The following is an 11,454-nucleotide window of genomic DNA, read 5'->3' as shown; positions in this document are numbered from 1 at the left end:
CTAGATCCTGCCATTGTCTGATGACTTTCTTATCCCATTCATCTGAAAGTTTATGATTTGAAATATTGCTCAGTCACATTTACCGTTTTGGTCAAGTCTCATTTTAGAGTGACTAAATTATTTATTCCAAAGGAGCTATGCTATGGCTATTAAAAATTTTTCGTTTAGGGGCCAGAGTGATAGCACAGTGGTAGGCCGTTTGCCTTGCACATGGCAGATCCAGGACAGACTTAGTTCAATTCCCCGGCATCCCATATGGTCCCCCTAGCCAGCAGAGATTTCTGAGCACATAGCCAGGAGTAACCCCTGAGCGTCACCAGGTGTGGCCCAAAAAACAACCAATAGATTTTGTATATGTCTTTCAGAACAATAAAATGCAAAGTTTATAGACTAATAAAAATTCCGAGTATGAAATTGTCTTCATTTTCTTGGCATGAAATGTTGATATTTTTCATTAAAAAAATGGTTTGCATGCAAGGTATGGTATCCCACACGGGATACCATACCTTGCATGCACTACGAGATGGCCACGAGAAAACTCTTTAACATACACTTTATCTCTAGGTAATACCTCCATTTAGGAATTGAAGCACGTGATCATTCAGATCATCGAAGCAGTACCTGAGACGTACAGACTTAAACCACAGGCTCTATTCTTCGAACACTTTTAATTAAACCAGCATTCCCTTGCTATTCTCTCTTCTCACTACTTTTTTTTTTTTCTCTATTCTGCTCATTACTTTTTTCCCTTTCTCTTCCCCTTTTCTCTCTAAGGTATTTTCTCTTTTCTCTTCCTTCATAGCCTTCCCCTTTCTCCCCTTCGGAAATCCAACTAACCCTATACCCCTCAATCCCATCCAGATCTCCCACCATATTAAAACTCTTCACCCTCAGTCCTTATTCTATTAGGCATCAAGATCGACCTCCTACCCAACGAACCAGTACCCTGCACCCAGGCAAGGGGACACCCAGATAAACCCACACCTCGTCTCCTGAAAGAAAAGACAGCCAACTCCCCTGTGGACTCATACTGCGAGGCCCTCCCTACTAACTCTCCCTAACGCGGACTGTTCCTTGAAACTGGGCCTAGCTCCAAAAGTATCCCCAATGCAACAACTCTTCCAAGACCTCCCTGCCGCAAATTTTTAATAATCTGAAGAAGGTCAGGGGATGTGTTAGGAAGATGCCTGGGAACCCACACACCACAAGAAAAACCCAAAAGAGGGGCCGGGCGGTGGCGCTAAAGGTAAGGTGCCTGCCTTGCCTGCGCTAGCCTTGAACGGACCGCGGTTCGATCCCCCGGTGTCCCATATGGTCCCCCAAACCAGGAGCGACTTCTGAGCTCATAGCCAGGAGTAACCCCTGAGTGTTACCGGGTGTGGCCCAAAAACCAAAAAAAAAAAAGAAAAACCCAAAAGACAATGGGAAAACTGTACTTCCAACATAGGCATAAAACCTGTATACACCATCTCTTTACCTGCTCTCCCCCAAATGTAAGGTAGTCCTCTGCACCACTTTGGTTCCTTAAAAACTTCGCTAACTTATTTTTATTTTTTATTTTTTTTATTTATTTATTTTTTCTTTTTTTTCTTTTTTTTGTTTTGTTTTTTTGTTTTTGTTTTTGTTTTTGTTTTTTTTGTTTGTTTGTTTTTTGTTTTTTTTTTTTTTTGGTTTTTGGGCCACACCCGGCAGTGCTCAGGGGTTATTCCTGGCTGTCTGCTCAGAAATAGCTCCTGGCAGGCACGGGGGACCATATGGGACACTGGGATTCGAACCAACCACCTTTGGTCCTGGTTCGGCTGCTTGCAAGGCAAACACCGCTGTGCTATCTCTCCGGGCCCTGTTTTGTTTTGTTTTTAATTTATTTATTTATCTTTTTTAAATGATTGTCCTTCATATATATTGGTGAGCACATACTTTTTTAATTCCCTTTTTTTTTCTTTTCTTTTTTTTTCTCCTCGTTTTTGGGTATGTGACCTGTTTCGGTTATCCCATCAATCCACCCACAAATATACAGACATTATAATGTAGCACCACTTCCCCCTGCAAAGGCACACTAAGTAAAGGGGAAATCTTACATATATATATATAAAAAAAAAGAGCTCCTATCTACTAGAGATAGGAACTCATAGTTGTTTACAATATGGGGATATCTCCTGCCTTGAAAATATGTCATGTGGAATCAACTTAGACCTCAAGTGATTAGATACCATTCATTCAGCCTTGAACCCTTGATCCCCGACATAGAAACGGCACAGCTCTTCACAACAGCTGCAGGAAACAAACTTTATCCGGGACAGCCTTGATACGGCGGGACTAACAACAAGGCCCAGCTCTAACATGTTATCCTGACAACGAGGAAAATGCGAACATCTTGACCTTAGAGCAGATTAGCCTACCTTACCAACTAATGACAAGATAAAACCAGAAGTCTTGGCACCCTTTGGTAAGTCCAAAAACCAAGATCGGGATTTGCAGATGACTGGCTGCAAGAACCACGACCAGACTGTATACATCTTGGGACCAATAAAAAAGCCCTAGTTTAGGGCTTGAACTATGACCTGCACAATAATCATGATCCCCAGTCCCAAAGGTCCAGCAGAGACAATTGTAACGGAATGGGGCTTTTGGAAGCACAAAGAAAGACGCTATCCTAGGTGCCACCCTAGGTTCAGTGCAAAGACCAAGATCACCAACCACAGAAGATGGATTAAAATGACACTGAGGTAACAGAACCTCTAGAACCACAAAGATGGACTTCATCATAAGTCCCACCTCAGGATCTGTGCAGATACTGAGACCTCTAAACATAGAGCAGAAGTCTTCCACACACACACACAAAAAAAAAAAAAAAAAAAAAAAAAAAAACTACCATCGGGAAAGTAAAGGACCCTGATCATGAGCAAAGTCTAGAGTTGATCCCATGACAGTATGCTCCAAGGACAGAGAAACCCCATATCTCTTAGGCCAAGTGAATTCCTTTTCGAATGACCCCAATATTTACTGTGCCAGGGCAGGAGGGAAAAAAACAAATACAAAAAGCACAAAATCTTGGTTATTTTTATATAAATATATATATTACCTTTATTTATTATTGTTATTATTTTTTATTTATTTATCTATTTTGGTCGATTTTTCTGTTTGGGTGCGATTATTGAAAGTGTTGTCCCCAATTATATTTATTTATTTTTTTCTTTCTTCCTTTCTTCTCTTTCGTTATGTGCTATACCATGTTTCTTAATTCAAGACCATGGCGTGATTTTTGTTTGTTTGTTTTAGTTTTTTGTTTTGTTTTGTTTGTTTTTTTTTGTTGGTTTGTTTGTTTTGTCTGTTCTTTGAGGTGCTTATCGATATAGCTGGAGCCCTCAATTCATGGGAGGACTGCCCTGGTTTGTCTCTAAAGAGGCGAGATTGGGGAACAGGTGACTGGGCTGCTAGAGCAGTTCACATGATCTGTGGTGGTTATTCATTGAAAATGTACCTCATTATATCTGCTTTTGCTTTTCTTGGGCAGCCCTGTCAGCCAACCCACCAGCTGTTAAGCAGTTTACAAGTAAATGCAATTTTTTTTGTTGTGGGGTTTTGTGTTTTTTTTTATATTTTATATTACATTTTGTTTAAAGTCCTATGAATGTATATGTGTGATTAAAATGGCTTTTTCTGTTTGGAAAAAAAAAATAAAAACCATTACTTTAATAAAAAAAAAAAAGAAAGAAAAAAAATGGTTTGCATTTCTATTTGTTGTAGAAAGTGATTCTTTACAGCACAAATGGCTGATATCTAGATTCTATTGGGTAGGAAGAACATCTTTAGTGCAACAGCTCACAAAGGCCTAACAATGAATTCTGCCACCCAGACAGCAACCACAATAACTTGTGACCTGTATGACAGCCTTGATATATCCCGTTCCTTAGCTGCTTATGTTGTCTGACAGGTTGTGCCCTGTGTAAATAAAGGAAAGGACACCCACTCAATCTGGTTAAAAAACCACCAGATTACTTAGGTAGCAACCAGTTAGATTGGTTCTGCAACTAATCAGATTCCTATGGCAGCAACTAAAGAAAGTTTTGCCAGAAGTGACTATGTCAAAGATAGTTGAAAACGATTACTCTGGACAAGAACTGGGTGCTGAAAGTAGGTAAGTTATGTGCATATTCCCCAATCAGTAACAATATCACACACAGTGTGTTTGTGTGTGCTGAAAGTAGATAGGTTATATGCATATTACCCAATCAGTAACAATATCACACACACACACTGTGTGTGTGTGTGTGTGTGTGTGTGTGTGTGTGTGTGTGTGTGTGTGTGTGTGTGTGTGTGTGTATGTAGGGGAAAATTGAAGAAAAATGTCTGCCACAAAGGCAAGGGAGAGGGAAGGGAGGAAGCAGGAAGGAAACTGGGGACATTGGTGGTGAGAAATGTGCACTGATGAAGGGGTGCGTGTTGGGCATTGTATGGCTGAACTTGATCATGAACAACTTTGGAACTATCACGGTGATTCAATTAAAGTTGTTATTAGTGACTTAATATTTCTCTTTTGTCTGTTTTAGCTCAACTATTTCTGTTTGTGTGAAAACTCAGCACATCCATAAACCTTCACACATCTTCACACCATTCTTAGGTGTCCAGATTTCCTAAATTTCTGGCCCTCCTCTCATGAAGGCTGCTTTGATCTCATCACTGTCTTTGTACTATTTTATTTATACTCAGCCTGTCTGATCCCTTAGTAAGCTTCATAAAGAAGTGTGATGTTCCAAGCACCTGTCAGAAAGCCAGACACAGTCATGCCAACTTTCACAGAAGGAAAACGACATATTGTTTTCCCTTGTTCAGGGAAGACAAGAGCAAGGCCTTCTACCCCTACCCCTTGGTTTCAAGGAACATTTATATACGTAGGAGAAGCTTGAAACTTGGATCTCATTCTTGAAAACTTAGAGGTGACAAATAGGTTAGGAGCCTTAAATAATAAGGTTTCAGGAGAAGAAACAAGATGACTTTCTGTGCATTTCCATCTAAATTGCAATGCCAACTTGTTACAGATTCTGGCTGTTTTGAAGGTCAAAGGCAAGCAGGTACTAGGGGACAGAAGGAAGTGGATAATAGTCCTGCTTGTTATTCTTACAGACAGTTATAGCACTTGCTTCTTATGCAGAGCAATTCTTAGCAATCTGAAGGCAAGATTTTAGTTTTTTGTTTTTTGTCTGTCCCAATTTATCCATATGTTTAAACCTTCCTTGTTTCTGGGCTATGGTCTTTGTTCTTTAGGGCTAGAAACTTTTAACTTCAAGTTTTGTTTTCAGGGCTAGAAATGGTTACCTAACTTCTTTACATTAAGCACTTTGTAAAGAATATATATTAAGAACATTAATGTAATTAAGAACAGTAATTTGTAAAGAACATGTGAAAGAACAAAGTCACAATGATATTAGGGATAAAGTATGATGAGCTCTGGCACTCCCCAAGAAACAGCCCTTCCTTGGGAAAAATGATAGACCGGAAAAACAAAACTGAAAGTCTGGGAGTTTTACTAAGGGCATTCAGTTGAAGCAGGATGTACAAGAAAAGCTCAAACTCTGGAGTACCAGGAATCTGGCATCTGAACCTCCACCTCTATCACTCTGTGTCACTACTAAATGATTCGTGTGCAGTTGGAGAGGACACATCCAAGAAAACCCATTTCCTTCTCCTCTCATACTGCCCAGTCTTTTTTTGGTTTTTGGTTTTTGGGTCACACCCGGCGGCGCTCAGGGGTTCTGGCTCTACGCTCAGAAATCACTCCTGGCAGGCTCCGGGGATCATATGGGATGCCGGGATTCAAACCACCGTCCTTCTGCATGCAAGGCAAACGCCCTACCTCCATGCTATCTCTCCCGCCCCCATACTGCTCAGTCTTGCCCTACATTGGCAGTGTTGCCAACGTGGCAGTCATAAAAGGAGTCTGCCCCTTTAAAAAAGATTAACTCCAACTGTTATTGACTGGCTGGAACTATAACATGCCCCCCCCACCCCCTGACATCCTTGCCCCTCCAAAGAGTTCCCAGGAGGTGACAGTTCACCAGCCCAGCTGAGGTAATTACATAATTGAAAGACAAGTCCTATTTTGTATGTTTTATAATTACAGAGCAATTCTATGTTACAGCCTATTGCATATTTTTCTTTTTTAGTAAGCAAGATGGTTTTTACTGAATGAAACTTCCGTAGAAAGATGAAAGATGCGGGGTGAGGGAGGGGAGAAAAGGAGAAAAAGTTCTATTCAAGAAAGAACAGGGCTTTGAAAGAACAAGAAAGAGCAAACAAACAGGTAAGCAAGCGAGATTCATGTTCAGGGAGACCAGACTTGAAGAGCAAGCCAAGTCTGTAGTGTATTTCCCATAAATGGCTCTAAGAGCATGACTGAAGCAAAGTTGAATTAGAGAAGAAAATGACACCAAAATGGCACCAGAATGGAACAAATAAGAAAAGGCAGAAAGTAAAGTCAGAATAGAAGCCGGCGGAAAGCTTAGAGCCTCTTACTTTCAGGCTAGATGCCTGAAGTCTGTTAATCTGAGTGTGGTCCTGATGGTACTGTCAGTTGTAACGCCTAGCACCACAAAAAATATGTGAACTCTCGTGAACACAACTAAGTGAACATCCGTCAGCATACACGTGTATGCATGCGCAAGCGCGCGCGCGCACACACACACACACACACACACACACACACACACACACACACACACACACACACACACACACACCACTTCAATAAAAAGGAAGAGGTGAAAGAACAAAAAGGGGGCTGGAAAGTGCATAATAGGTAAGACATTGCCTTGTATCCAGCCAACTCTGAGACCCTATCAGGGGTTTTAAACTCACGGCCCGCGGGCCATTTGCGGCCCTCCATACAACATTTTGTGGCCCTGCCTTGAGGAATCTTGTTTTGTTTTATTTTAGTTGTTTGGGTCACACACCCCCAATGTTCAAGGCTTACTACTGACTTTGCACTCAAGGATCACCCCGACTTTGCCTCCTGCAGCCCCCAGGTAAATTGAGTTTGAGACCCCTGCCGGGCCTAGTTCCTTCCCTGGCACTACATGTTTTTCCAAGCTCTGCCAAAAGTCACTACCGAGTACAGAATCATGAGTAACCTTGAGCACTGTTAACTAAGGAGAAAACTTGTGGCCCAAAAAACTCCAGAGAAAGAAAAATATTACAAATATATATATGTTTTTTTATTTTATTTTTTATTTTTTTGGTTTTTGGGCCACACCCGGCAGTGCTCAGGGATTACTCCTGGCTGTCTGCTCAGAAATAGCTCCTGGCAGGCACGGGGGACCGTATGGGACGCCGGGATTCGAACCAACCACCTTTGGTCCTGGATCGGCTGCTTGCAAGGCAAACGCCGCTGTGCTATTTCTCTGGGCCCTACAAATATATTTTTTTAAGAAGAAATTGTTACAAGCAATAGCACAGCTGTAGAGCATTTGATTGCCTTGCACGTGGTCAACCTAATACGAACCTGGGTTCAATCCCCAGCATCCCATATGGTCCCTGAGCCTACCAGGAGCAATTTCTGAGTACAGAGCCAGGAGTAACCCCTGAGCACTGCCAGGTGTGACCCCAAAACAAAACAATAAATAATATTTCTTTTGTCTGTTGAAAAGACAGTGAATTACGTGAAATATTTAAAGCAGTTTTATTGGGATTGTGACAATGTAGAGTGACCAACAATAGAAGCCCAAATTTTGTCCCAGTGAAATGTGCAATTTTGAATCAATTTATCTTTTATCTTTCTTTTATAAATACCATGGTTACAAGGTTGCTCAAAGTGCATCCCCTCCAGATAAAAAGTTGTTTATAACTGAGTTTCAGTATAATGTACAGCACCCTTCCCCAGCAGTATTTTGTAGGTTTTGTGTGTGTGTGTGTGTGTGTGTGTGTGTGTGTGTGTGTGTGTGTGTGTGTGTGTGTGTGTGTGTGTGTGTAGGTAGATATTTCATCACTGTATTTGACTCCAAGGTACTTGATTTTCTGAGGCACAATGGTGAATGGAGTTGTTTTTTAAATGTTTTTCTTCTCTTTCACTCTCTGTATGTAGAAAAGCCATGTGTATTAATTTTGTAGCCTGCCACTTTACTATAAAAATCTATTGCTTCTAGAAACATTTTTGTTTTAAAACATTTTTATAAAGTCTTTATGATTTTCTAAATATATTATGTCGTCTGTAAATGTGAAAGCTTGACTTCTTCCCTTCCTCTCTGGAAGCCCTTGATTATCTTTTTTTCTTGCCATGGAAAGTACTTTTGTTACAATATTTAATAGAAGTGATAAGAGGGAGCAATTTTGTCTTCTGCCAGATCTTGAGGAAATTTTTTTTTTTTTTTTTGGTTTTTGGGCCACACCCGGTAATGCTCAGGGGTTACTCCTGGCTATGTGCTCAGAAGTTGCTCCTGGCTTGGGGGACCATATGGGACACCGGGGGATCGAACCGCGGTCCGTCCAGGGCTAGCGCAGGCAAGGCAGGCACCTTACCTTTAGCGCCACCGCCCGGCCCCGAAATTTTTTTTTTTAATTTTTAACCCTTGAGTATAATGTTAGCCATGGGCTTGTAGTAAATGGTTTCGACTATATTGAGGAAAGTTCTTTTAATTTCCATCTTGAGTTTTTATCATAAATGGGTGCTGGACCTTGTCAAATGCTTTCTCTGCATCTATTGCTATGATCATATTTTTATTGATATTGATTGCTTGTATATGTTCAAACATCCTATCCTTGCATCTCTGGAATGAATCATACTTGGCCATGATATATGATCTTTTTGATGAACTATTGGATTATATTTGCTAGTATTTTGTTGAGGATCTTTGCAACTGTGTTCATTAAGGGTATGGTCTTCATTATTTTGTTGTTTCCCTTTCTGCTTTTTGTATCCTAGAAACTATTTGGGAGTGTTTGTTTCTTCATTTCCTGGAAGAGCCTGAGGATTGGCACTAAGTCCTCTCTAAAGATTTGAAAGCATTCACTAGTAAATACATACATATTGACCTAGGATTTTGTTACTTTTTCAATTTATTCAATAGTAATAGGTGATCTGTTTGAGTATTCCAGACAGCTTTGGTTCAACCATAGGAGTCCAAGAATTTATCCGTTTCTTCCAGGTTCTCTTGTTTTCAAAGTAATCTCAAAGTAATATTCTCAAATAATCTTTTTTTCTTTGGAATTTATGTTTTATCTGTTGTAACTTACGCACTTTCATTTCTGATTTGGCTTATTAAGTTTATCTCTTTCTTTGTGAGTCTTGCTAATGGTTTATCAATCCTGTTTATTTTTTCAAATAACCAAATCTTTCACTGATATTTTGGATTTGTTTTGCTAGTTCACTAATTTCTGCTTCAAATTTTATTATTTCCTTCTGCCTGCTTTGAGGTCATTTTGTTGATCATTTTCCAGTTTCTTAATTTGTGCCATTAAGTTATTTATGTAAATCCTTTCTTCCTTTCTGATACAGCCTGCAAAGCTGTATTTTCTTCTTACTACTGCTTTTGCTATGTTTATTAATTTGTCTTCATTCTAATTTATTTTCAAGAATATTTTTTGATTTCCTCTCTCAGTGGGATTTCAGTAGTAAGATATTTTAGTTTCCAAGTATTAAAGTTATTTCACCATTCCTGTTTGTAATTCATTTCTATTTTAAATGCATCAAAGTTTAAGAAGATAGTTGATAGAATTTCTTTTTTTTTTTTTTTGGGGGGGGCCACACCCTGTGACGCTCAGGGGTTACTCCTGGCTATGCGCTCAGAAGTTGCTCCTGGCTTCTTGGGGGGGACCATATGGGACGCCAGGGAGGAGTTGAACCGAGGTCCGTCCTAGGTAGCGCAATTAAGGCAAGGCAAGGCACCCTACCCTCCAGCGCCACCGCCCGGACCCCTTGATAGCATTTTATTCTTTTTATTTATGGAGGGAGGTATGTTTTATGGTCCCAGCCATGTGATCTTAGATAATGTCCCATGTGCATTGGGAGAATATGTATTCAGCTTTGGGGGTTAAAACAAAACCCTAAATCTATTATGTCACTCTCACCCCATTTCTTCTTTCAACACCATTATATATATATATATATATATACATATATATATGTATGTATGTATGTATATTGTGTGTGTGTGTTTTGTTTTATTTTGTTTTTGCCACATCCAGTGATGCTCAGGGCTTACTCCTGGCTAGGAACTCAAAAATCGCTCCTGGTTTGGGGGACCATATGGGACACTGGAGGATAGAACCACGGTCCATCCATCCTAGGCCAGTGTAGGCAAGGCAGATGCCTTACCACTTGCACCACCACTCTGGCCCCTAAATCTAATGTGAATGTTAAGGATGCATTTTTGATCTTGTTCTTTCAGTATTCTATCTCTATAGTTTCCATCATTGTGACTAGTATATGCTTAGAGTGCTTTTATTTGGATCTTTTAAGCTGGTAGGTACTCTTCCTGTGTCCAAGATGTGGGTGCATGCACTTTCAGTTCTGGGAATTTTTCAGCAATGATGTCATTAACTATTGCTTCTTTATAGAGGTTTTCTTTCTGGCTCTCTGGAACCCCAATGATTCGGATGTTTTTCCTATTAGATTTATCTCAAAGGGCTATTATTGTCTGTTTGCTTATTCTGAGCATTTCTTCAATCTTCTGTTCAGTTAAGGGTTTTCCAACTTCTATCATATGGAGTTATTATGCTGCTCTTCAGGCTCATTAATTCAGTCATCAGCAGCTATTACTCTACTGTTGAGGCCTTCCAGTGATCTTGCATTCCACCTATCAAATTTTTCAGTCCTGTTATTTCTGTTTAAAGTTTTCTCATTTCTACTCTCATATCCTAGTTTTCCTCAGGGTTGTGCACTTTTTGAAGACACTAATACCACCAACAGCCATTTTTCTCACAGCTGTGCTCTTCTTACAGGCACTGACCCACAGTGGGTAGAATGCTTTCCATGCATACGGTCTACCTGGGTTTGATCCCTGGCATCTCATAGGGAACCCCAAACTTGGCAGGAGTAATTTTTGAGCACAGAGCCAGGAGTTACCCCTGAGCACTGCTGGGTGTGGTCCCAAAAACAACTTGGCCTCCACTGCCAGAAATTTTCCTCTTGGGTGCACTCTTCATAGAGCATTTAATCTTGCTGGCAACTGGTCTTCCTTGCAGCTACACACTTCTCATAGGGGCACTGACTCTGTGGGACTTTTTTTTTTTTTTTGGTTTTTGGATCACACCCAGCAGCACTCAGGGGCTACTCCTGGCTCTATGCTCAGAAATCACTCCTGGCAGGCTCGAGGGACCATATGGGATGCTGGGATTTGAACCACCGGCCTTCTGCATGCAAGGCAAATGCACTACCCCCATGCTCTCTCTCCAGGCCCCTGTGGGACTTCTTCTTTTCTAATTGACTAACTGTGAATTACAAAGTTACAAAGGTATTTATGA

Source organism: Suncus etruscus, chromosome 16, assembly GCF_024139225.1.
Source record: "Suncus etruscus isolate mSunEtr1 chromosome 16, mSunEtr1.pri.cur, whole genome shotgun sequence".
Lineage (NCBI taxonomy): Eukaryota > Metazoa > Chordata > Mammalia > Eulipotyphla > Soricidae > Suncus > Suncus etruscus.
This window is presented reverse-complemented; position numbering follows the sequence as displayed.